Source organism: Dipodomys merriami, unplaced genomic scaffold (assembly GCF_024711535.1).
Source record: "Dipodomys merriami isolate MVZ:Mamm:240054 unplaced genomic scaffold, mDipMer1.0.p SCAF_267, whole genome shotgun sequence".
NCBI lineage: Eukaryota > Metazoa > Chordata > Mammalia > Rodentia > Heteromyidae > Dipodomys > Dipodomys merriami.
The window spans coordinates 1,272,841-1,297,191 of NW_027204126.1; the positions used below are offsets into that span (position 1 = coordinate 1,272,841).

The 24,351-nt window shown below is 44.4% G+C and overlaps 1 non-coding gene across 1 annotated transcript; it reads right to left on the reverse strand.

Annotated features, from left to right (window-relative positions):
* Positions 1 to 11,981: 11,981 nt before the first annotated feature.
* On the reverse strand, positions 11,982 to 12,088 carry LOC138837239 (U6 spliceosomal RNA). Its single transcript, XR_011375274.1, has one exon. It is a non-coding gene; the product is annotated as a U6 spliceosomal RNA (small nuclear RNA).
* Between the last annotated feature and the right edge of the window lie 12,263 nt (positions 12,089 to 24,351).

Below are 24,351 nucleotides of genomic sequence, written 5' to 3' on the forward strand. Positions count from 1 at the left end.
CAAGAAAACTGATGCCAAGGTAGTATAATTCACACAGGAACTGACCAGACATTAGAACAGACAATTAAGGAGCTAGAAGAGAGAATTCAAAATACGTTACAAATACTGCTGAAAAATGTGATTAACGAAAAAATACAAAATCCTTACAAGGCAATTTGTCAAAAAAGAAGACACCAATCAAAGATTAGCAAAATAATTCATGAAGACTACAAACAGAAAGATAAATAATGTCTGAGAAGGCAAAGGAGTCCAAGGAAAAAATAGTTAAGTAGTTAAATAGTTAAAAGGTATGAGAAGACACAGCTAAAAAAACAGCCCCTCCAACTCCCCTACCCAAAGAAAAGATGTAAAGAAAGTCCACACAAGACCTAAAATAAAGCTTTAGTAAAGATAGAAGCCCTAAAAAAATGACCAATTAGAAGATAGAGAAATCAAAACCAAAGTAGAAAGTCTCCACAGCGAATAGATGACATAGAAGATAATGTTAGGCATCAAAGACAGACTAGGTCTAATAGAAAAGAGGAGCTATCATTTAGAACAAATCCAAGAAATAAGAAACGATCTTGCTGGAAGTTCAAGATTCAGTTAGAAGATCAAAGTTGGGGGAGATAGGTATCAAGAAGGAGAAGAGCAGGAAACAAAATGGATGGGAAACATATTACAGAATTCTAGCAGAGAACATGCCAAACATCCAAACAGATAGGCTCATTCAGAGAAGAGAAGCCTTTAGAACACCAAACGGAGAATAACAGAACAGAACAACCCACTACCACATCATAATCCATTAGAGGATCATTAGAGATCAAGGAAAGGATTCTTAAGCTGTCAGGAGAAAAGACTGATTATTTATAAAGGATATACAGTCAGAATAAATAATGATTTCTTAGCTGATGTGGTAAAAAGGAGAGCCTGGCATGATATATGGCAAACATTAAAGACAAACAATTACCAACTGTGAATACTCTCCCAAGCCAAACTCTCCTTTATATTTAAAGGAAATATAAAAATATTTCATGACAAAGAGAACTTGAAAAATTTATATCCACCAAATCAACAAGATAGAAATTAATCAAATATATCCTACATAGAGAAGGTCAAGAAGAACAGGAACTGGTTATATAAAATGCTCCCTACCAGAGAACAAAGTAAATATATTAAGAATAGATGAGGCACAGCTCCTAACAGCAGGTGTATAACAGCAGGAATTATTAAATATTTCCCAGCTGTAACTCTCAATATCAATGGACTTAAATTTCCAATTAGAAAACACAGGTTAGATAGTATTATGAAAAAACAAGACACATCCATCCAGTGTCCACTAGAGATACATTTCCTTGACAAAAACAAACACATTAACAAAAACAAAAACACAAACAAAGGAAATTTTTCAAGTAAATGGATACCATAAACAGGCCACAGTAGAATTACTAACATAAAATAATGTAGAATTCAAATTAAAAGTAGTAGGAAGGGACATTATATATTGATAAAGGCAGCTCTCCATTAGGAGGATACAAGTGTAAATATCAATGCCGTGAATCTTGGACCACCCCACATCATCAACCAAATACTACATAACCTAAAAATACATCTCAACCCATAATTGTCATGCATGGATTGGTTATCCAGGAAAATCTCAACCAAGAAACTGAAGACCTAAATAACTGCATTGACCACCTTGCCCTAACAGACATCTACAGAATATATATTCAGTGTCAGTATATACATTCTTTGCAGCAGGTCATGGAAGATTCTCCAAAATAGAACCCATCCTATGTCACACAGAAATTCTGTCCAAATCGAAAGAAAAATTAATTGAATTCCCATAGCTTGTCAGACCACAGCAGAATAAACTTACAATTAAAGAACTAAAGCAAAAATAATTGTCAAACCTATGAAGACTGAACAACACATTGCTGAATGACCAGTGGAGCACTGAAGAGATTAGAATGGAAATCTGAAAGTTTCTGGTATTTAACAAAAATGAAGACACAAAATACTAGCTCCTCTGGGACACATTAAATGCAGTACTTACAGGAAAAGGTATAGCTTTGAATGCCTACATCAAGCAATTGGGGAAATTTCAAATCAGTATTTTTATCATGTACCTAAAGCTCCTTGAAGAGAGGAACAAGTCCAAACATAAGTAGGCTGAAACATAAAAAAAAATTAAATCAGAAATAACTAAATAAAGACAAAATAAAACAGAAAGACCAAGAAAACAGAGCTTGTTCTTTCAATAAATTAACAGACTTGACAGACCCTTACCAAATCTGACTAAAAAGAGAACTTATATAGATAGAAAGACAAGTAGAAAACTAACAGAGTGGGAGAAGGTATTTATTAGCTCTGGAACATACAATGGCCTCATATCTCAAATATTCTTAGAGCCCCAAAATTAACTCCCCCGAAAAAACAAATCCTCATAGAAACAACAACCCTCATAATATAATTGAGCTTAAGATTTAAGGAGAGACCTCTCTGAAGAAGAAATATGAATGGCCAATAGACACATGAAGAAATAAGCAACATTTCTGGCCATAAAAGAAATGCAAATCAAAGCAAAATTGAGATTCCACCTAACCCCAGTTTGAATGAAGAAAACTAATAATAACAGATGCTGGGCTGGTGGGGATGTGGCCAAAAAGGAACATTACTACACTACTGGTGGAAATGTAAACTTGTTCAAATACTCTGTAAAGAAGTATAGAGGTTCCTCACTAGAGCTCCCCTATGACCCAGCAATGATGGATCAAGAAAATGTCGTATATATTCACAACAAAATTCTATGCTTCCATCAGAATGATTGACATTGTCCATTTGTAAGGAAATGGAATCATTTGGAAACATAATACTTCAAACAAGCCAGTCCCAAAGAATCAGAGGCTACATGTTTTCACTCATTTGGAAAAACTAGAATATGTCTAGGATATTCACAGTAGTTCAATAGCAATATGCATATCACCATATAAAATGATGCATATCGAAATGAGCTCCAAGAAATGGATACAAGATGATTGTATAGTGAATTGTTTTTAGTTATTTCTATTTAGTTTTTCCCCTTTGGTTTATTTCCTGTACTCACTGTTTTTTATTTCTGTACCCTTTGTCTTATACATGTCAATCTGATTTAGGGAAAGGAAGGAAAATCACAGAAATGGTGGGACAAAGATTAACCAAAGCAACAGTGATATTCACTAGACACTATGTTAGAAATAAACGTTACAACTTTGTGGGAGTGGGATGTCAGGGTTGGGGGAAGCAGAAAAAAATGAGGAAGGGGTAACACTGTTAAAAATGTACTCATTTGGGCTGGGAAGGTGGCTCAATGGTAGAGTGCTTGCCTTACATACATGAGGCCCTGGGTTCGATTCCTCAACACCACATAAGCAAAAAGAAAAAAGCCGGAAGTGGCACTGTGGCTCAAGTGGTAGAGAGCTAGCCTTCAGCTGAAGAGCTGAGGAACAGCGCCCAGGCCGAGTTCAGGCCCCATGACCAGACCAAAAAAAAAAAAATGTACTCATTACTTATGTAACTGTAACCCACTTCTCTGTATATCACCTTCATAATAAAAAACAAAACAATACAAAATAATTAGAGAACTCATACAAATACAGAAAATTAGAGACAAAAATGAGACAACACAACAGATATAAGCAAAATTAAGAATGTTATAAGAGAGTACTTTGAAAATCTTATGCCAATCACCTGAAGAATCCTGGGGAAATTCATGTTTTCCTATACTGGATCTGAAGCAAGAAGTAACACATAAGAAGAAATGAAAATGAAATGTCAATAAACCACTTCCCATTCCAGAAAAATCTATGACTCAATGAATTTACCATGAAATTAAGGCCTGCAAAGAACTTACAACACACAGTTATAACTCTTCAATGGAATAGAAAGAGAAATGGAATTATCAATCACATTCTATGAAGCTAGAATTAGACTCTTCTCCAAATCACATAGGGACTCACCAAAGAAAGAGAACTATGAACCCAACTCTTTGATAAGTGATAATGCAGAACTTCTTAATAAAATTCTCACCAACTAATTTCAGCAACTAACAAAAAAATAATATTGTATGATCAAATAGGATTCATCCTAGGATACAATTGGATTCAATATTCTTCTCAATAATCATAATACAAACCATCAGCAGAAGCAGGGACAAGAAACACATGATCGTCTATAGGGATGAAGTAATAGCTTTTAACAAGCTCCAATACCCCTTTATGATTGTCTGAGAAGCTAGGAATGCATGGAACATTCCTCAATATATTACAGAGTATGTATATGACAGATAATTAGCATTTATCTAACAGTGGAAGCATGAAGATATTAAAATCAGGAATGAGACAAGGATGTCCATTCTCTCTACTACTCTTCAATAATGCAGTGGACTTTCTAGCAAGAGCAATAAGCAAGAGAAAAACATAAAGGGGATCCAAATAGGGAAGATGTAAAACTATCCCTTTTTACAGATGAAATGATCCTGTATTTAAAGGACCCTATAGCTTCCTCCTTCAAGTTACTAAAGGTGATGCTAACCTTCAGCAATGTAGCAGGGTATAAAAACCACAAGAATCAGTAGTTTTTCTGTGTTACCATCAATGGGAAGATCCATGCTGAAATCCAAAATACAACCTCATATATATTAGCCTTAAAACCAAATCAAATCTAAACTAAACAAAAAAACAACAACAAAACTAGGAATTAATTAAAGTAAAATGTGAAGGACCTCTATTGTAAAAACTTTAAAAATCTAAAAAGGGAAATTAAGGAGACTCAAGGAAATGGAAAATCTTTCAATGCTCCTGGTTGGAAGAATTTACATGATGAAACTGCAATGCGGCCCCCCAAAAATTGACAATGCAATAGTCATCAAAATCCCAACTATATTGTTCAATAAAGTAGAGAAAGCAATCCAAATTTAATATGGAATTACTAAATTATAGATGAAACAGAAGGCTTAGAAATGAATTCATATGGAATTACTAAATTATAGATGAAACAGAAGGCTTAGAAATGAATTCATGGGCCTATCATGATTTAACACACACACACACACACACACATACACACACACACACACACACACACACACACACACACACACACACACACACACACACCACACACACACAAACAGTGGAATTCTACTCACCCATCAGAAATGACTTTTCACCAGTCTTAAGGAAAATGAAAGGCTTGGCAAAATTATACTAAGAGCAAAGAGAACAGAATGCAGACTCAGAGCAATATAAGTTTCATGGATTCATTCATTTATGTTAGCTAGAAGGTGCCCACAAATCTACAAGTAAACAAGACTGATTCTACCTCGTCCCAGTTAGAATGGCCATTATCAAGAAAACTAACAATAGCAAATGCTGACATGGATGTAGCCAATTGGGAACTCTATTACACTGTTGGTGGGAAATTAAACTTGTTCATCCACCGTGGAATGCAGTATGGAGTTTACTGAAAAGACTAAATATAGATCTTCCTTAAGACCCAGTAATTCCCCTCATCAGCAGTAATTCAATAAATAACAAGCAAGCTCACATGAAAGCTATCAGCATAACCATGTTCAGGGCCCAGGCCCAGTGTTCAAGGACTGGAATAAAAGTTACCACTTCTGGTATTTGTTTTTTAAAATATGAACTTTTGACATAAGAAACCAAATCATTCTATTTGCAGTAGCTAGGCTAGGACTTAAATGTTGTGGGTGATAAAATGGCTTCTTTGTTGAATGTTAGGAAAAGATGTAGGCAGTCCAAGAAAAGGGAGATTTCTTTTGTTGTTGGTCGAGGGGCTTGGAGTCTGGGCTTGGGCACTGTCCCTGAGCTCTTCAACTCAAGGTGATTTCTCTACCTCTTGAGCCACAGTGCAACTTCTGGTTTTCCTGTGGTTAAATGGAGATAAGAGTCTCTGGGACTTTCCTGTCCAGGGGGCTTGGAACTGCTGTCCTTAGATCTCAGCTTCCTGAGTAGCTAGGATTACAGTTGTGAGCCACTGGCACCAGACTAAAAATGGGGGGATTTTAGAAAAGAAAGTCCACTTCTTTACCTGTGTCTAAACCTCAGTTATCACTATTAGAACACTTCATCCTCAACTCATTTCACCAGACATTTGTAAATTTTCTCTTACTCTTTATGTAGGAATACTGCAGTCAATATCAACTCAGCTGTGGGACTGGATCAATTGTATGTTAATTGCTAGCACCTAAATCAAGAACTGTTACATCAAAACAAATGAACCACTCACTTGGAATAATTGTATTCTTTTTATTACAAATCTGTGCTTTATTAATTCCTAATGTGATATTGGACATCCTAACCGGGTGATGCCATTTTCTTTCTCTTCAGCAATTGTCCTTCTCCCACATGTGTTCAAATATTTAAGATTTCAAAGATTTCTATTGATAATTCATTAAGCTGACCTCTAAGATAATGTGCATTTCTGGAATTTGGTCTGCTGTCTTGTTCTTACATGCACAGGCTTTCTATGATTTATTTGTTCTACAAGGAATTCTACTTTCCAATCTTTGTGTGATCAATTTTAGTCCCTTTCATCAGTCTTTCTGACTCTCTCTCAGGAGTCTCATTTGAGTCTGTCTCATAAAAAAATATATTAGTTATCAGCTAAATGACTCTCAATTTCTGTTTCTGGCCTGACTTCATGTAGGCTGTGATAGCAACCCTGACTGGCTGTGCTTACTGCAGTGTTTTTTGTTTGTTTTGTTTCTGGTTTTGTTTTGTTTTGTTTTAGAGGTCTAGGATTACTATTCATGGTAGTAGCTTTTCTGGGCCCCTGTGATCCCCTGGCCTAGAGTCAATGAGTTAAGATGATTGCTAATTGTAGAATACACTTTGAATTATTACATTAATTCACAGAATTAAAACAGTAATAATATATTATTTGTTTAAATTCTGCTTCTCAATTTTACAATTCATGGTATATATTAGTAAAATTAGATTCACTTTCTTCTTTTCTATAGCTGCTAAAAGTAAAATTACATATTAAACATTCAGCATTAAGAAATCAATAATAAGTAACCTATTATTAAAATGATATAGTACTAAACTGTGATTTGAATTATAGTTCTAACAAATTGTGATGTAAACAACAATTAATAGAATTATGGGTAATATTTTTTTAAACTTACCAGCTTTTTATTTGTTTCCTAATTGTCTCATTTGTAATTTTTGGTCCAAGCTGTCTCTTCATCCTTATTGTTTAGTTTTCTATTTTATCTCTACTGGTTTGTATGTTGTTTTCCCTTTTTAGTGACTGACATGAGGCTGAAAATCTGTATGCTAGTTAATTACTTCCTATGCTAAAGTAAAATTATTATTCTCCACAGCTGTTCTACTCTTTGTATAGTATTTTCCCCAGTCCCATATCCTGTATTGCTGCTCTCATGTATTTTATTGTATTTTTATTGTGAAAATACCATACAGAGGGGTTACAATTACATGGGCAAAATAATGAATACATTTCTTATTAAGCATTGTTGCCTCCTCCTTTGTTTCCCCTTCCCATCCCTTCTTTATTTTACTTTTTATTTAAATTTTACTGTCAAGGTAATGTACAGAGGGGTTATAGTTACATAAGTAAGGTAATGAATTTATTTCTTTTCTAATTTGTTATCCCTTCCCCCATTTTTCTCCCTCTTCCCTCCCAACAGCCCCTCCAGATTATTTCCAACATATTGTCTTCTGTGTATCACTGTTGCATAGGTTCCCCCTTTGTCCTTTGCCTCATCATTTTTTCCCTTTCCCTTCCCTAGTTCAGATTAACATATTTACAATAACCAGGGTATCAAAATCAAATACAGTGACTACAGGGGATACACCATAGGTGGGGAAAACACAAAAGGATAAAAAGAAATCACGCAATACATTAAGAACAAAAACATCAAAGAACATGTCTTGGAGTTCATTTCACTTAGAATCACCTTATACAATCATATGTACAGAGCTATAGGGCTATTCTGCTCATTTACTAAGATTATCCTTGATGTACACAATAATGCTCCCCTATTACTTAGTAATCCCACTGGTGGGCATTTAACCAGGTGGCCACAAGCAAGGCCACATTAAAGCTACCAGCAAAATTATGTTTATCACAGTATTATTTACCATAGCTAAGATATGGAATCCATCCAGATGCCCCTCAGTAGATAAATGGATCAAGAAAATGAGACACACGCGCACACACACACACACACACACACACACACACACACACACACACACACACACACATGCGGAATACTATGCTTTCATCAGAAAGAATGATACCACCTCATTTGTAAGGAAATGGAAGTTCTTGGAAAAAATTATATTAAGTGAAGTAAGCCAGACTTAAAGAAACATAGGTCCCACGGTTTCCCTTATTTGTAATAATTAGTTTACACCAAGGATAATCTCATGTCTTATGTTGAGCATACAACATTATTGCTATATTGTTTGTTATTATTTCTGCAAACAGGCAGGTATATTTAAAGAATTATGTTCATCTTATCCATTACTGGAGGAAGAGCATCCAAAAGAGCAACCCCTACTAGGAAGAACAACTCCTACTTATTTAGCTTCATTCCTATGTAAGGCCAGTGTTGTCCCCTGTATCCTCATGCTGTACATTACAACTCTATACCGGTTCATCCTGTATATCTACTATCTTCTACATTGTGACCTAAATGCCCCAGCAATTCCACTTTGCTTTACTTTTCAAAAATTTCACTCTTAATGTTTGAGGTTGATGTGTGTGTGTGTGTGTGTGTGTGTGTGTGTGTGTGTGTGTGTGTGTGTGTGTGTGTGTGTGTTCACAAAAATCAGAAGACAACATTTTTCCTCATTTACAATACATCTTTCAGGTCATTATAAGTGGTGGCTAATGGGAGAAGTCTCTTGCTATTTTAAGGATGAAACAGAAAAATATATTTGTGCATGCACCACAGTTGTTTATTAGTCTGTAGTTGAACACTGAACTTCGATTTATATCTTGGCTGTTGTTGTGAATAATGTGAATAACAATGAACTACAGATATATTTATGAGTTACCCAGAGAGAAATAATCAGATGATTGGTGGGTCAGATGATATTTCAACTTTGGATTTCTTTAGAAAACTGCATACTACTTTCTACAAGGAGAGAATCTGTATTTTGACCAAGAGTGTAGAAAATTTCCTTTCTCCACACTCTCACCAGCCAAAATTATTACCTTTTGAGTTTTTTTAAAGGGCAGGTATTTACTGTGTGCAATACCCAAGATGACCTCAGACCCAAATCCTTTTACTCCAACCTCCTAAAAGCTTCGAATTACAAGCCTTTACCACCACACCTGGTTCCTTTGATTTTTTTTGATAAGAGTTATAATAGTTATGAAGTAGTATCATAGTAATTTTGAATTGCATTTCTCTAATGATTTTTGTTTACAAAACATTAAGCCAGCATAGAAGTTGTATTAAACACAACTTTGTAAACCCACTGGCAATTTTCAGAGCTTTTTGGTAAACATGTCTATTCAGAAATTTTGACAATTTTTAATCAAGTTTCTTGTTAATCTCATCTTTAATCTCTGTACAAAATCAATAATTAATTCAAGGTAGTAGAAAGGAAAAAATAAAGCAACTCCTAACATTTTTCAGTTTTCAATAACATGATATTGCTTAAATCATTTTCTGTTAATGCTTGAGACTATATAACTCAATTTAGTTAGACCTTATACAAGGCTATGTATTTTATTTTACATTGATTTTTCTTTCCAAACCCTGCATGACTAATTTCCCTTGGTTTCTTTCTGTCTCATGTAGTTCAGATTTCAAACTGAAGAATAAATGGAAGGAAGCAAACAAAAAAAAATACAGTTCCTCTCATCTGATGATGCCTCTACAAGAATGAGGAAAGACCTATGATAGAATATCAAAAAGACAATTCATTCTTCTAGGTCTTCCTTATCTTTGTGATGTAACTTAAATGATGTAACTTAAATGGAAGGAAGCAAACCAAAAACTTAGTTCCTCAAATCTGATGATGCCTCTACAAGAATGAGGAAAGACCTATGATAGAATATCAAAAAGACAATTCATTCTTCTAGGTCTGCCTTATCTTTGAGATGTAACTTAAATGATGTAAAACACAATATACTGCTCAGATACTTTTGTTTTATCAGTTTTGTACATTTTCTTTTGGACTTCATCTCATCTACAACATTCCTTCATTATTATGTGCCTGATATTTTTACACTAACAAGACTTAAAATAACCAGTTTGATTTACAGCATGAGAAGTTATCTACCCGGCTTCACTACATGTAATGGTTTCTGTAATACTTATGACATTCTATTTAGTATTTAAAAAAAACTTCTGGCTAAACTCAAAGCTCATTCATAGAAGTTTATGTTAAGTATATTACAAGTTTTATTTCTCTTAATTCTTAAGATAACATTTGCTATAATGCTAATGTTATTAGTATTTTAGTGTTGGGAAAAATTATAATTAAAGGCACTAAGTGCATGGCCCAAAGACACACAGTGAGGAAGGAAACGAGTCAAAGTTTCCAAAAATCTTTCAGCAATACACAAAGGGTAGGTAAATTCTTTCCATTCTCTTACACTCTCAATTCAATATTCATATTGTCCAAGAAATTATAGCATAGCAAATATTGTCCATGGTGATTGTTTTCTATCACATTTTGTCTCCAACAGAGACTATGTTGGTGACATTGGGTTATCATGCACAGAGCTGAGCTTCTAAATTGAGGTCCAAAGAGAGACAAATTTCTTCTGTCCTACAGTTCCAGTTTCCTTTTTTAAAAAGTACCAAAACTTTTAAATATCATCACTTACTGTCTTTTAAGAATCCAAAAATGAAATAAATTCACACTTAATCAATCCAAAATGCTTTAAAAGTAGGAGATAATAAAACAGGCCTCCATGAAGTAAATTTTCTTCTACTTTTAAAATTATTCTGAAAGCCTTGTATTGGCTAGTCACATCTGTAATCTTATCTACTCAGGATAGCTACTCAGGAACCTGGGATTTGTGGATAACAATTGGAAGTCAATCAGGGTCAAAAAAAAAAATTCATGAAATTATTTTTCAGACTTTTTAATGAACTAGCAAAGACCCAGGAAAGAAGATGTAGCTCATATAGTACCTCACCAACCTAGAGAGGAAAGGCCTAGCAAGACCTTTAAGCCCTGATTTCAAACTCTGAGCATACCAACACACATACATGCACATGCGTTCACGCGCACACATTTTTTCCCTTCCCCTCCCCAAATTAGAGAAGCGTACATAAAAGAGGCAGATGCACCAACTTCAAATACAGAGAAAACAAGGGTTATTGAGTGGGGGAGGAATATACAAAGAAACAAAAATTCACATCGCACATTTAAGTACGTTAGAAACAATAGCAAGAAACAAAAAACTACTTGTTTCCCTATCGTGGGGTTCAATTCCCTTAACGTTATCATATCTGTTCATATGCACATAGCTTTTGACCTTGTCTGCTTACCCCAGACATATATTCGTTATTGAAAATAAGGGAAACCATGGGACCTGTTTCTTTAGACTTGGCTTACTTCACTTAATAAATTTTTTTCCAAGTCTTTCCATTTCCTAACAAATGGGGCAATGTCATTCTTTCTGATGGAGGCATATAATTCCTTTGTGTATATACACCACATTTTCTTGATCCATTCATGTAGTGGGGACAGCTGGTTGGTTCCATATCTTAGCTATGGTAAAAAATGCTGCAATAAACATAGTTTTGCTGGTAGTTTTAGTATGGTCTTGTTTGTGATCATTTAGATAAATCCCCAAAAGTGGGACTGCTGGGTCAAAGGGGAGCTTTATGTGGAATCTTTTGAGGAACCTCCATAATGTCTTCCAAAGTGGTTGAACAAGTTTACACTCCCACCAAGAATGTTGTATGGTTCCCTTGTGGCCACATCCCCTCCAGCATCTGTTGTAAAAATATGGAACGCCCCACGAATTTGCATATCGTCCTTGCACAGGTGCCATGCTAAACTTCTCTGTATCGTTCCAATGTTAGTGTATGTGTGGCTGAATTGAGCACAGAATATTTTTTATATCAGAAGTGCAATTGTGGGGGCTGAGAAGGTGGCTCAGTGGTAGAGCGCTTGCCTTACATGCATGAGGCCCTGGGTTCGATTCCTCAGCACCACATAAGCAAAAAGAAAAAAGCTGGAAGTGGTGCTGTGGCTCAAGTGGTAGAGCATTAGCCTTGAGCTGAAGAGCTGAGGGACAGCGCCCAAGCCCAGAGTTGAGGCCCCAAGAATGGATCCCCCCAAAAAAAGTGCAGTTGGATTTCATTAAACTAGACAATTCAACAAAAAATAAGTTCAAAAGAATTGTCATGAAATTTTAGAACCATAAATTTCTTACATAAGCACAAATTTAAGAATAAAGTCAAGATTGACATGTCAAAAACAAAATATTCCCAGATATTTGTTGTTCAAGAAATGTGTAGGAGGAGGATTCAATTATTCTATACAAGGCACCTGTCATAATGAACATTGCACCAAGCGTTGTTTGTTAAAATTTTTAATGTATTAAATATATTTAATTTTGGGAATTTGTTTACATATGCCAAAATTAGGACTGTTTGTCAGATATAAAACTTTTCCATAAAGTATTTAAGATTTATGGTAGTAGACATATACTACTAAGTATGTACATTTCAGAATTTCAAGAAACTTTATTAATGAGAAGTTGCAAAGTTTTTGTGTAAAGAAGTAGAATGAAGTGTTAACACTTTGTTAACTACATGGTCTGTTAAAACTTTAGGGCTTCCTCAGTTTATAAGTTAATGAGGAAAAATGATGATATAAGCCATAAACAAATAATGAGAAGAGCCATAAATAGTAATCTTAGTGGGTAGCTTTAAAGACTACTCATATTCTATAAAACTCTTGTTGAACATCACAACCTCAGTCAGTGTTAAATGTACAGAATTATGAGCAAATAATAAAATCTAATATGTAGTACACTTCAAATAGGGAAAACAGTCATAATATTTGCTTTTTATTTTATTAATTATTAACATTTAATTATTGTTTTGTTTATTTGTAGCATTGTTTTACTTGTTGAAATATAGTACAACTTTTTTGGAGGGGTTTGGTCGTGGGGCCTGGGCGCTGTCCCTCAGCTCTTCAACTCAAGGCTAGCGCTTTACCATTTGAGCCACAGCGCCACTTCCGGCTTTTTTCTTTTTGCTTATGGGGTGCTGAGGAATTGAACCCAGGCCCTTATGCATGCAAGGCAAGCGCTCTACCGCTGAGCCACCTTTCCAGCCCTAGTAAAACTATTTGTAAATCATCATTAGGAGGTACTTTGAGAAGGTTACTTGGATGGCCAAACCAATTTTTATAGGTGCATATTAATTTACAAAGAGGAAAATTAAGAACAAAGTATTTATTTAAAAAATTATCAAATAGAGTCTGAGTCAGAAGTGTTGATAAATGTCCACACCTAAATTTTTTTTTTTTTTTGGTCAGTCATGGGGCTTGAACTTTGGGGCTGGGCGCTGTCCCTCAGCTCTTCAACTCAAGGCAAGCACTCTACCACTTGAGCTACAGCGCCACTTCCAGTTTTCTGGTGGTTTTATTGGAGATAGGAGTCTTACCGTCTCTCCTGCCTGGGCTGGCTTTGAACCGCGATCCTCAGATCTCAGCCTCCTGAGTAGCTAGGATTACAGGCGTGAGCCACCAGTGCCTGGCTTACACCTAAAATTTTATCCCTAGGCTGAAGCAGTGGTATTACAGAGTTGAGGCCAAAACAGTGATAGACTGTGTTTTGTTCTTTATTTTGATTTTGTTGGTCATGAGGCATGAACTCTGGGGCCTGGGTGCTGTCCCTCAGCTCAAGGCTAGCGCTACCACTTGAACCACTGCACCACTTCCATGTTGTTTTGCTTATGTGGTGCTGAGGAATCAAACCCTGGGGCTGATGCATGCAAGGCAAGCACTCTACCACTGAGCCACCTTCCCAGCACCTGAGAAACTGTTTTAAAATATCATCTAAACAACATTTGCTTAAGATAGCGGGGCAGGCGCGTGATGGGGCGGAGCTGGTGCGCCAGTGGGCGGAGTCAACGCCTCAGAGGGCGCAGTCAGCACGCAATATGGCAGGGCAGGCGGCCCAGGGGGCGGAGCTGCCTCAGAGGGCGGAGCCAGTGCACCAGGGGGTGGAGCCAGCACCCAAGATGGCAGGGCAGGCATGTGATGGGGCGGAGCTGGCGCACCAGGGGGCGGAGTCAATACCACAGAGGGCAGAGCCGAAGCCGCTGGAGGTAGAGCCCGCGCCCACCATGGTGGCAGCCACACCCATATCCGGGCTTCGCCCGCCGGGTTGCGCGCCTCGCATGCCACGGCGTCGCTGCCACTGCTGCACAGCGCACGCACATCCGGGATTTCCAACGTCCCGCGCTCATCCACGCTGATCCCTCCCCCCATGCGACTGCGATACGGGACTGGAAGTACCAGTCCGCCCGGAAGTTCCCACAGCAGGCGGGGCTCGGGGAAGCCATCCGCCTGGCAGCGCACGCGCAGATGCACCACGGCGGAGACGCGGATGTCGTCGTTCACGTTGTCATGGACATCAGGTGTGACCCGGATGCGTGGCGCCCGCAGCTGCACGTGTAGGCGCACGGTGGCGCGCCGGCCCCGCCCCGCCACGCACGTGTACATGCCTGCGTCGGCACGCCCGTCTGGTAGCACCCGGAAGTGGGCGTCCTCCTGGCCGGAAGTGAAGGCCACGGGCTGCGAGGCCGGCGTCAGCCAGGTCACTGTGCGCGACCCCTGGGTCACGGGGCACGTGAGGGTCACGGGGGTGCCGTAGGGGACGGAGAGCTCGGGGGGGTAGCGGGGCAGAAGTGGAAGTGGGAGACGAAGAGGAAGCAGGAAGTGAAGCAGGAAATGAAGGGGAAGCCAGAAGTGAAGCAGGAAGCGAAGGGGAACCAGGAAGTGAATAGGAACCAGGAAGTGAAGAGGAAGAGGAAACAGGAAATGAAGAGGAAACAGGAAATGAAGAGGAAGAAGGAAGAGACTGAGAGGAAGAGGAAGAAGGAAAGGAAGAGGAAGAAGGGGAAACATGAGAGGAAGCAGGAAGAGATGGAGAAGAGGAAAAAGAAGGAAAAGAAGAGGAAGCAGGAAAAGAATGTGAAGAAGAGGAAGATGGAAGAGACTTGGAAGAGGAAGGAAAGGAAGAAGGAAGAGACTGAGAAGAGGAAGAGGAATGAAAGGAAGAAGGAAGAGATTGAGAGGAAGAGAACAGGAAGGGATGAGAGGAAGAGGAAGAAGGAAAAGAAGCAGAGGAAGAGGAAGAAGATGAAGGATGGTGAGAGGAAGAAGAAGGAAGAGATGGAGAGGAAGAAGGAAAGGAAGAGGAAACAGGAAAGGAAGAGGAAGAGGGAATAGAAGAGGAAGAAGAAGTTGAATGATGTTGAGAGGAAGAGGAAGAAGAAGGAAGTGATTGAGAGGAAGAGGAAGAAGGAAAGGAAGAGGAAACAGGAAATGAAGAGGAAGAGGAAGAAGGAAGTGACTGAGAGGAAGAGGAAGAACCCGCCCCAGGCCCCGCCCCCCCACCCGTGGTCACACATCCGAGGTCTAACCTAGGCCCCAGGTCCCAGATCCCCACACTCCCATCATGCCTCGCGACCCGAACATCGGGGTCTCCCAGGACACCGGATGGGACGTGGAGGCGGTGGTGGGCAGTGCAGTCCTCCCTGGGGTCGGCGTCCTGGGTCACGGGTGTCACGGGTGTCACGGGAAGCCGGGGTTGCAGATAGGAGGCGCCTGGCCCAGCTGCCAACTCCACGCGCAGCCGTGCATGCGCGTCGCCCGCCGCGTTGCGCACCACGCACACGTACTCCCCCGCGTCGCGTGACATCACCGGATGCACGGAGAGCGTGCCGTTGGGAAAGGCGCGGACCCGGATGTCAGAGCTGGGGAGCGGAGAGGGAGGGAGGGCAGGAAGGAAGGAAGGAAGGAAGGAAGGAAGGAAGGAAGGAAGAAGGGAAGGGTGAAGGAAGGAATGGAAGGAAGGAAGGAAGGAGAGAATGTAGGGAAGGAAGGAGGGAAGGAAGGATTTGAGGGAAGGATTGGAAGGAAGGATTGGAGGGTAGGAAGGATGGAAGGATCGGAGGGAAGGAAGGAAGGATTGGAGGGAAGGAAGGAAGGATTGGACGGAAGGAAAGATGGAAGGATTGGAGGGAAGGAAGGAAGGATTGGAGGGAATGAAGGAAGGAAGGATTGGAGGGAAGGAAGGAAGGATTGGAGGGAAGGAAGGAAGGATTGGAGGGAAGGATTGGAGAGAGGGAAGGAAGGATTGGAGGGAAGGAAGGAAGGATTGGAGGGAAGGAAGGAGGGAATGTAGGGAAGGGAGGTTGGAAGGAAGGAGGGAATGTAGGGAAGGAAGGATGGAAGGAAGGAAGGATTGGAGGGAAGGAAGGAAGGATTGGAGGGGAAGAAAGGAATGATTGGAGGGAAGGAAGGAAGGAAGGATCGGAGGAAGGAAGGAAGAAGGGAAGGAGGGAAGAAGGGAAGGAAGAAAGGAGGGAGGGAAGGAAGGAAGGAGGGAAGGAGGGAAGGAAGGAGGGAAGAAAGTAATAGGAGGTAAGACCATAAGGAAGGGAAGACAAATTTGAAGCCAATGTTAGTTATTCGCACATGTGACATATGCATCCAATACTCATCTTGTATCGATCCCTGATCGATCATCTATCAATGATCAATCACTAGGGTTCTACCTTGCGATCTGGCAAGCCAGGACCTATCAATTACCTATTCACTGCTAATAGATCTACCATCCCCACCTCATCTCTATCAATATTTAATCAATAATGGATTTGTTATCTATGGTCTACTGTGTCTATGTCATCTGTCTAATCCATCCTCTATCAATTAACTATCTATCAAGGGGTATCATCTTTATCCCAACTATGGGTGGATAGATGGATGGGTGGATGGATGAGTGGATGGATGGGTGGATGGATGAGTGGATGGATGGGTGGATGGATGGATGGGTGGATGGATGGGTAGATGGATGGGTGGATGGATGGGTAGATGGATGGGTGGATGGATGGGTGGGTGGATGGATGAGTGGATGGATGGGTGGATGGAGGGATGGATGGATGGATGGGTGGATGGATGAATGAGTGGATGGGTGGATGGATGGATGGATGGAGGGATGGGTGGATGGATGGATGGGTGGGTGGATGGATGGATGGAAGGGTGGATGGGTGGGTGGATGGATGGGTAGATGGATGAATGGCTGGATGGGTGGATGGATGGATGGGTGGGTGGATGGATGGATCGATGGGTGGGTGGATGGGTGGATGGATGAGTGGATGGATGGATGTGTGGATGGGTAGATGCACGGGTGGACAGATGGATGCCCCCCACTTCCCACACTCACCTGCTCCCAGCATCCACCAGGCGCCCATCTGGCAGCCTCCAGAACACGCGTGGGGTGGGGTCCCTGCACGCGTGGCAGTGCAGCGTGAGGTCAGCGCCGTGGGGCACGCACGTGGCGAGCGGGCCTCGGGGTCGGACGCTGGGGGGAGACGCGCGTGCGCAGGCGTGACTTCGACGTGCACAGTGCGTTTCGCACTACTCAGCGTGTTGGCGGCCACGCACTCGTACTCACCTGCATGGCGCGGGGCCTGCAGGCGGCGCAGCACCAGCATGCCATTGGGGAGGACGTAGATGTCGCTGAGTCGAGGGTGCGTGTGCGCATGCACGGGTCTCGCGTGGGTCCCGTCAGGCAGACGCCAGTGTAGGGCCGCAGGGGGCCAGGCCTGGGCTGTGCAGGGCAGGTGCAGGGTGAGGCCCGCGTGGGCGGACACAAACTCCGTGGGCGCCTCACGCAGCATAGGGGGAGCGGGGGAGGTGTGCATGACATTTCCACGTGTGTCAGCGCCATGCATGCGAGCTTCATGTGTATCAGGTGAGTGTGGAAGGGATGTGATCGTGTCCCTTTCACGAGTGATATTTCCACGTATGACCATTGTGTGAGTGTCAGATTCATGCGTGACATTTACACGCGTGTCAGATCCATGCATGTGTGGTCCAAGAGTATCAGGGCCATGCAGAAGGGACCTGATCGCGTCCATTCCATGCGTGACATTTTCATGCGTGACATTTTCACGCGTGTCAGGTCTATGAATACTGGACCTGATCGTGTCCATTCCACGCCTGTCATATCCAAGCGTGACATTTTCACGCGTGTCTGATCCACGTATGTGCATTCTAAGAGTGTCAGGTCCACGCAGAAGGGGTCTGATCGTGTCCCTTTCACGCGTGACATTTCCACGTGTGACCATCATCTGAGAGTCAGATCCACGCGTGACATTTCCACTGGTGTTAGGCCTATGAATAACAGACATGATCGTGTCCCTTTCACGCATGACACATTTACACGTGTGACATTTACACGTGTGACATTTCCACTCATGTCAGATGCAGTTATGTGCGTTTCACGCATGTCCAGTGAGTGTAGAAGGGATCTGATCGTGTCCATGTCACGTGTGACATTTTCACACGTGATCATCAAGTCAGTGGCAGGCCTATGCGTGTACAGTTTGCTTCTGTGAGGTCCACGCCTGTCCTTTCCACACATGACCATCGTGTGAGTTTCAGATCCACGCGTGACATTTCCACACGTGTCCATCATGCCAGCGTCAGATCCACTCGTGTCTATCCCATGCATGTCGGGCGCCGCTGGGGTCAGCTCCACGCCTGGGGATGGACAGACGGACGGAGGGAGGGACAGAGGGACAGGGCGTTGGATAAGGGCCCCTGTGCTGTTCGTAGACAGTGCTCTGTCCCTCTGTCTGTCTGTCCATCCGGCTGTCCATCTCTCTGTCCGTCTGTCTATCCATCTGTCTGTCAGTCTGTCTATGTCTGTCTGTCTATCCTTCTGTCTGTCTGTCTCTGTCAGTCTGTCTGTTCGTCTGTCTACTTGTCCGTCCGTCTGTCCATCTGTCTGTCCGTCCGTTTCTCTGTTCATCTGTCTGTCCCTCTGTCTCTCTGTCCCTCTGTCCATCTGTCTGTCCCTCTGTCTCTCTGTCTGTCCATCTGTCTATCCATCCATCAGTCCATCCATCTATCTGTCCATGTGTCTGTGTCGCTCCGTCCACCGATGTATGTCTGTCCATTCATCTGTCCATCCATCTATCTACTGTCTGTCTACCTACCTGTGTATCCTTCCTTCTGTCCTCTCTCTCTCTCTCTCTCTCTCTCTCTCTCTCTCTCTCTCTCTCTCTCTCTCTCTCTCTCTCTCTCTCTCTCTCTCTGTCTATGGCTCTGTTTGTCTATCTGTCCATTGCTCTGTCTGTCTATCTATGATTCTGTCTATTTGTCCACTGGTCCATCCATCTAGCTATCTGTCCATCTGTCTGTCCACCTGTCTCTCTATCTGTCTGCCTGTCTGTCTGGTGTCTGTCTACCTATCTGTCTATACATCCATCAGTCCGTCCGTCTGTCTACCCACCCACCAGTCCATGTTATCTCTTTCAATCCATCCATCCATCCACCCGTCTGTCTTTCCATCCATCTGTCCATCTGTCTCTCTGACTGTGTATGCCTCTGTCTGTCTATCTGTCCATTGGTCCATCTATCCATCTGTTCATCTCTCTGTCCATTCTGTCTGTTTCTATGGCTCTGTCTATCCGTCCATTGGTCTATCTGTCTATCTATCTATCTATCTGTCTGTCTGTCTGTCTGTCTGTCTGTCTGTCTGTCTGTCTGTCTGTCTGTCTACCTATCCATCCATCCAACCATGTATGTTTCTATCTGTCTGTCTGTCTATCCATCCATCTGTCCATGTATCTCTCTGTCTATCTGTCTCTCTATGGCTCTGTCTGTCCATCCTTCCATTGGTCGGTGTGTCTGTCTGTCTCTTTCTATCTATCTGTCCATGTCTCTGGTGTCTGTCTGTCTATGGCTCTGTCTATCCGTCCATAAGTCTATCTGTCTGTTTATCCATCCATCAGTCCATGTATCTCTCTGTCTGTCTGTCTGTCTCTCTATGGCTCTGTCTATCTGTCCATTGGTTTATCTGTCTGTCTACCTATCTGTCCATCTGTCCTTCTATCTATCTACTGTCTACCTGTCTATCCGTCCTTCTGTCCGTCCATCTGTCCACCTGTCTCTGTATCCATCCGTCTGTCTGGTGTCTGTCTACCCACCTGTCTATATATCCATCAGTCTGTCTGTCTGTCTACCCATCCATCTGTCCATCTATCTCTTTGTCTATGGCTCTGTCTGTCTATCTGTCCATTGGTCTGTCTATCTATCCATCCAGCTGTCTGTCTACCTATCTATCCATCCATCCAACCATGTATGTTTCCATGTCTGTCTGTCTCTCCATCCATCTGTCCATGTATCTCTCTGTCTGTTTATGGCTCTGTCTATCCGTCCATTTGTTTATCTATCTATCTATCAGTCTATCTGTCTGTCTATCTGTCCATTTGTCTGTCTACTGTCTGTCTACCTGTCTATCCGTCCTTCTGTCCATCTGTTTGTCTGTCTCTCTATGGCTCTGTCTATCCGTCCATTCATCCGTCTATCCACCTATCTGTCTGTCTGTCTATCCATCCGTCCCTCTATCTATCTGTCTGCTCTATGTCTGCCTGCCTGTCTGTCCGTGCGTGTGTGTTTGTCTCCCCAGTCATCCTGTGCCCCACACGGCCAGGAACACAGACAACAGACAGAGTAAAGGACTTCGCCCCACCCCTCCCCATGCCCTCTGACCTGTCCATGCCCTCTGCCCTCCCAGTGACCCCTGACCTCCCTGTGACCTCTGACTACTCTGTGACCTCTGACCTCCTGTGACTCCTAGCTTCCCCATGACCTCTGACCTCCCAGTGACCCTCCCGAGACCTCCCCGTGACCTCTCCATGACCCCTGAGTTCCCCATAACCTTTGACCTCCCTTCCACTTCTCACCTGCCCATGGCCTCTCAACTCCCCGTGACCTCTCCATGACCTCTGACCTCTCTGCAACCGCTGACCCGACTGTGACCCCTGACTTCCCTGTGACCTCTGAACCCCCATGACCCCTAACCTCCCCGTGACCTCTGACTGTCTTGTATCCTCCCTGTGACCTCTAACCTCCACCTCTTATCTGGCTCCCCTCAGTCCAACACCCCCACGCCAAGAGCCTGCAGGAAACAGATGGGTAAACTGAGGCTCACCTGTGTCCAGCTCGTTCCAGGTGCCACGGGGCCGGGTCACGGCGGGCGGGGCCGGGGGTCGGGGGTCAAAGGTCCCGGGGTCACCGTCGGGGAAAGCCGCAGGACGGGAAGGGAGGGCATCCCGGGCACGGCTGTGCAGGGTCGTGACCACGGGGTCACGGGTGTTCGCCGTGGGGCCCGGCCGGGTGTGGTGGGCTTTGTGCTGTCTCCCCTGCCTGCGGCCGCCGCCAGACCTCCTAGGGGCCGGAAGTAAGGAGGCCGGAAGTGAGGAGGATGGAAGTGCAGAGGTCGGAGCAGCGGATGCTCGAGGGGTGGAGGCCGGAAGTGGGAATGTCCGTGTCAAAACCGGAAGTGCAGAGGTCCATGGGGAGACCGGAAGTATGGAAGTCGGAAGTAGGGATCTCCGAGTGGTAACCGGAAGTGGGGTGGTATGACTGGAGACCGGAAGTGGGGAGGTCCGTGGGGAAACCGGAGGTGTGGAAGCTGGAAGTGGGGATCTCTCAGTCAAAAACGGAAGTGGGTAGGCCGAAATAGTGGAGGCCGGAAGTGGGGATTTCCGAGTGGAAACCAGAAGTGGGGAAACAGGAAGTGGGGTGGTCCGAGTGGAGACCGGAAGTAGGAATTTTTGAGTGGAAACTGGAAGTGTGGAAGCAGGAAGTGCGGGGGTCCGAGTGGAGACTGGAAGTGGGGAGGTCCGCGGGGAGAGCGGAAGTGGGTAGGCGGAAGTAGTGAAGACAGGAAGTGGTGATGTTTGAGTGGAAACCGGCAGTGTGGAGACCGGAAGTGGTGAGGTCCAAGTGGAGACCGGAAGTGGGTCGGCGGAAGACACAGAGACCGGAAGTGGGGATATTTGCGTTGAAACCGGAAGTGTGGAAACCAGAAGTGTGGATGCCAGAAGCAGGGAGGTCTCCATGGAGACCGGAAGCAGGGTGGGCGGGGCCCGGAAGTCTCCCGTGCCGCGGCCCCGCACGCGTGCCAGGATGCGCGCCCAGTGCTCGGCCGGATGTGCTCGGCAGCCACTGGCGGGCGTGGGCGGTGCGGCAAGGCGGGCTCGAACCCGCGGCCGGCGGGGGCGGCGCGCGGGGCGCGAAGGGGAGGCGGAGCCGGCAGACGCCGCTGCTGCCCGCGCCCGGGGCCGCCCGCAGGACGCCGACGCCACAGCCGCGCTTCCCCGGTGCCCGGGCCCGAGCTCGGCGCGTCAACAATGACATCAGCGCCACGCGATGCCCCCAAGGCCGCCTCCGCAGCGGCACCTGCCATCTTGGAATCCGCCATTTTTGAATCCGCCATCTTGGCCTCCACCATCTTGGAATCCGCCACCTTAATTCCCTCCATCTTGGATTCCTCCATCTGGGATTCCGCCATGTTGGTTCCCTCCATCTTTGATTCCACCACCTTGTTTTCGGCCATCTTTATTCCTTCCATCTTGTTTTCCGCCATCTTGATTCCTTCCATCTTGGATTCCGCCATGTTGCTTTCCCTGATCTTGTTTCCCTCCATTTTGGATTCCGCCATCTTGGCGTCCACCATCTTGGAATCCGCCATGTTGGTGTCGGCCATGTTGGATTCCACCATGTTTTCGACCATCTTGGTTCCCTCCATCTTGGATTCCTCCATCTTGTTTCTCTCCATGTTTGATTCCACCATCTTGGCGTCCCCCATCTTGTTTTTGGCCATCTTGGAATCCGCCATGTTGGCGTCAGGCATGTTTGATTCTGTCATGTTTTCGGTCATCTTGCTCCCCTCCATTTTGGATTCCGCCATCTTGGTGTCCACCATCTTGGAATCCGCCATCTTAATTCCCCCCATCTTGTTTTCCGCCATCTTGTTGCCTTTCATCTTTGATTCTGCCATCTTGTTTTTGGCCATCTTGCTTTCTGTCATCTTGGATTCTTCCAACTTTGATTCCGCCATCTTGGCTTCCGCCATCTTGCCCCCCGCCGCCCCGCCCACGCCGACGTCGGCCTCCCAGCGCGCCATCCCCAGCGTGTTGGCGGCCACGCACACATAGCGCCCAGTGTGCTGCGGACCCAGCATGGGCAGTGTCAGTGTCCCGTCTGCCCCGACCCCGACGCCGTCCGTCCCCAGCTCCGTCCCCGCCCAGGCCCAGCGCCCGCCCGGCAGCAGCCAGCCCACGCGCGCCGCCGGCTCCGCCTCCGCCCAGCAGCCCAGCCGCAGTGCAGCGCCCACAGGCAGCGCCAGAGCTGTGGCCACTGGCGCCCGCGACGCCACCACAAAAACGCGCTGCGCCCGGCCTGCCATGGCGGCCTCAAAGCCACCGTAGGCCACAGGGCCCGGGGCTGCAGATGGGGCATAGGCCGCGGGGGCTGTGGCTTCAGAAGGGGCGGAGGCCATGGGGGCTGTGGCTTCAAGGCTGGTGTAGGCCGCGGGGCCTGTGGCTTCAGAGGCATCAAAGGCCACGGGGCCTGGGGCTGCAGACGGGGCTGCGGGGCCTGTGGCTTCAGAGGTGTCAAAGGCTGCGGGCCCTGTGGCTTCAGACACGGTGTAGGCTGCGGGGCCTATGGCTTTCTCCTCAGTGTAGGCCTCAGATCCTATGGCTTTTTCCTCAGCGAAAGCCTCGGATTCTATGGCTTCATTTGCACCATAGGCCTCAGATTCTATGGCTTCATTCACAGCATAGGCCTCGGACTGTATGGCTTTTTCATCACCATAGATCTCAGATTTTGTGGCTTTTTCCTCAGTAGGCCTTGAATCTCATGGCTTCATCTGAGCCATAGGCACTGGATCCTTTGGCTTTCTCAGTGTAGGCCTCAGATCCTATGGCTTCATTCTCAGTGTAGGCCTCAGATTCTATGGCTTCATTCATGTCATAGGCCTCAGATTTGATGTCTTTCTCCTCAGCATAGGATTGGGATCCTGTGGCTTTATCCTCAGGGTAGGCCTCGGATCTTGTGGCTTTTTCCTCAGCGTAGGCCTCAGATCTCGTGGCTTTCTCCTCAGCGTAGGCCTTGGATGCTATGGCTTCATTCACACCATAGGCCTCAGATTCCATGGCTTCCTCCTCCGCGTAGGCCCCGGACCCCGTGGCTCCGTCCCCGCCGTAGGCCACGTGCCGTGCCTCGGTTTCCCCGTGGCGCCCCACTCGGGCCTCGCAGCGGTACC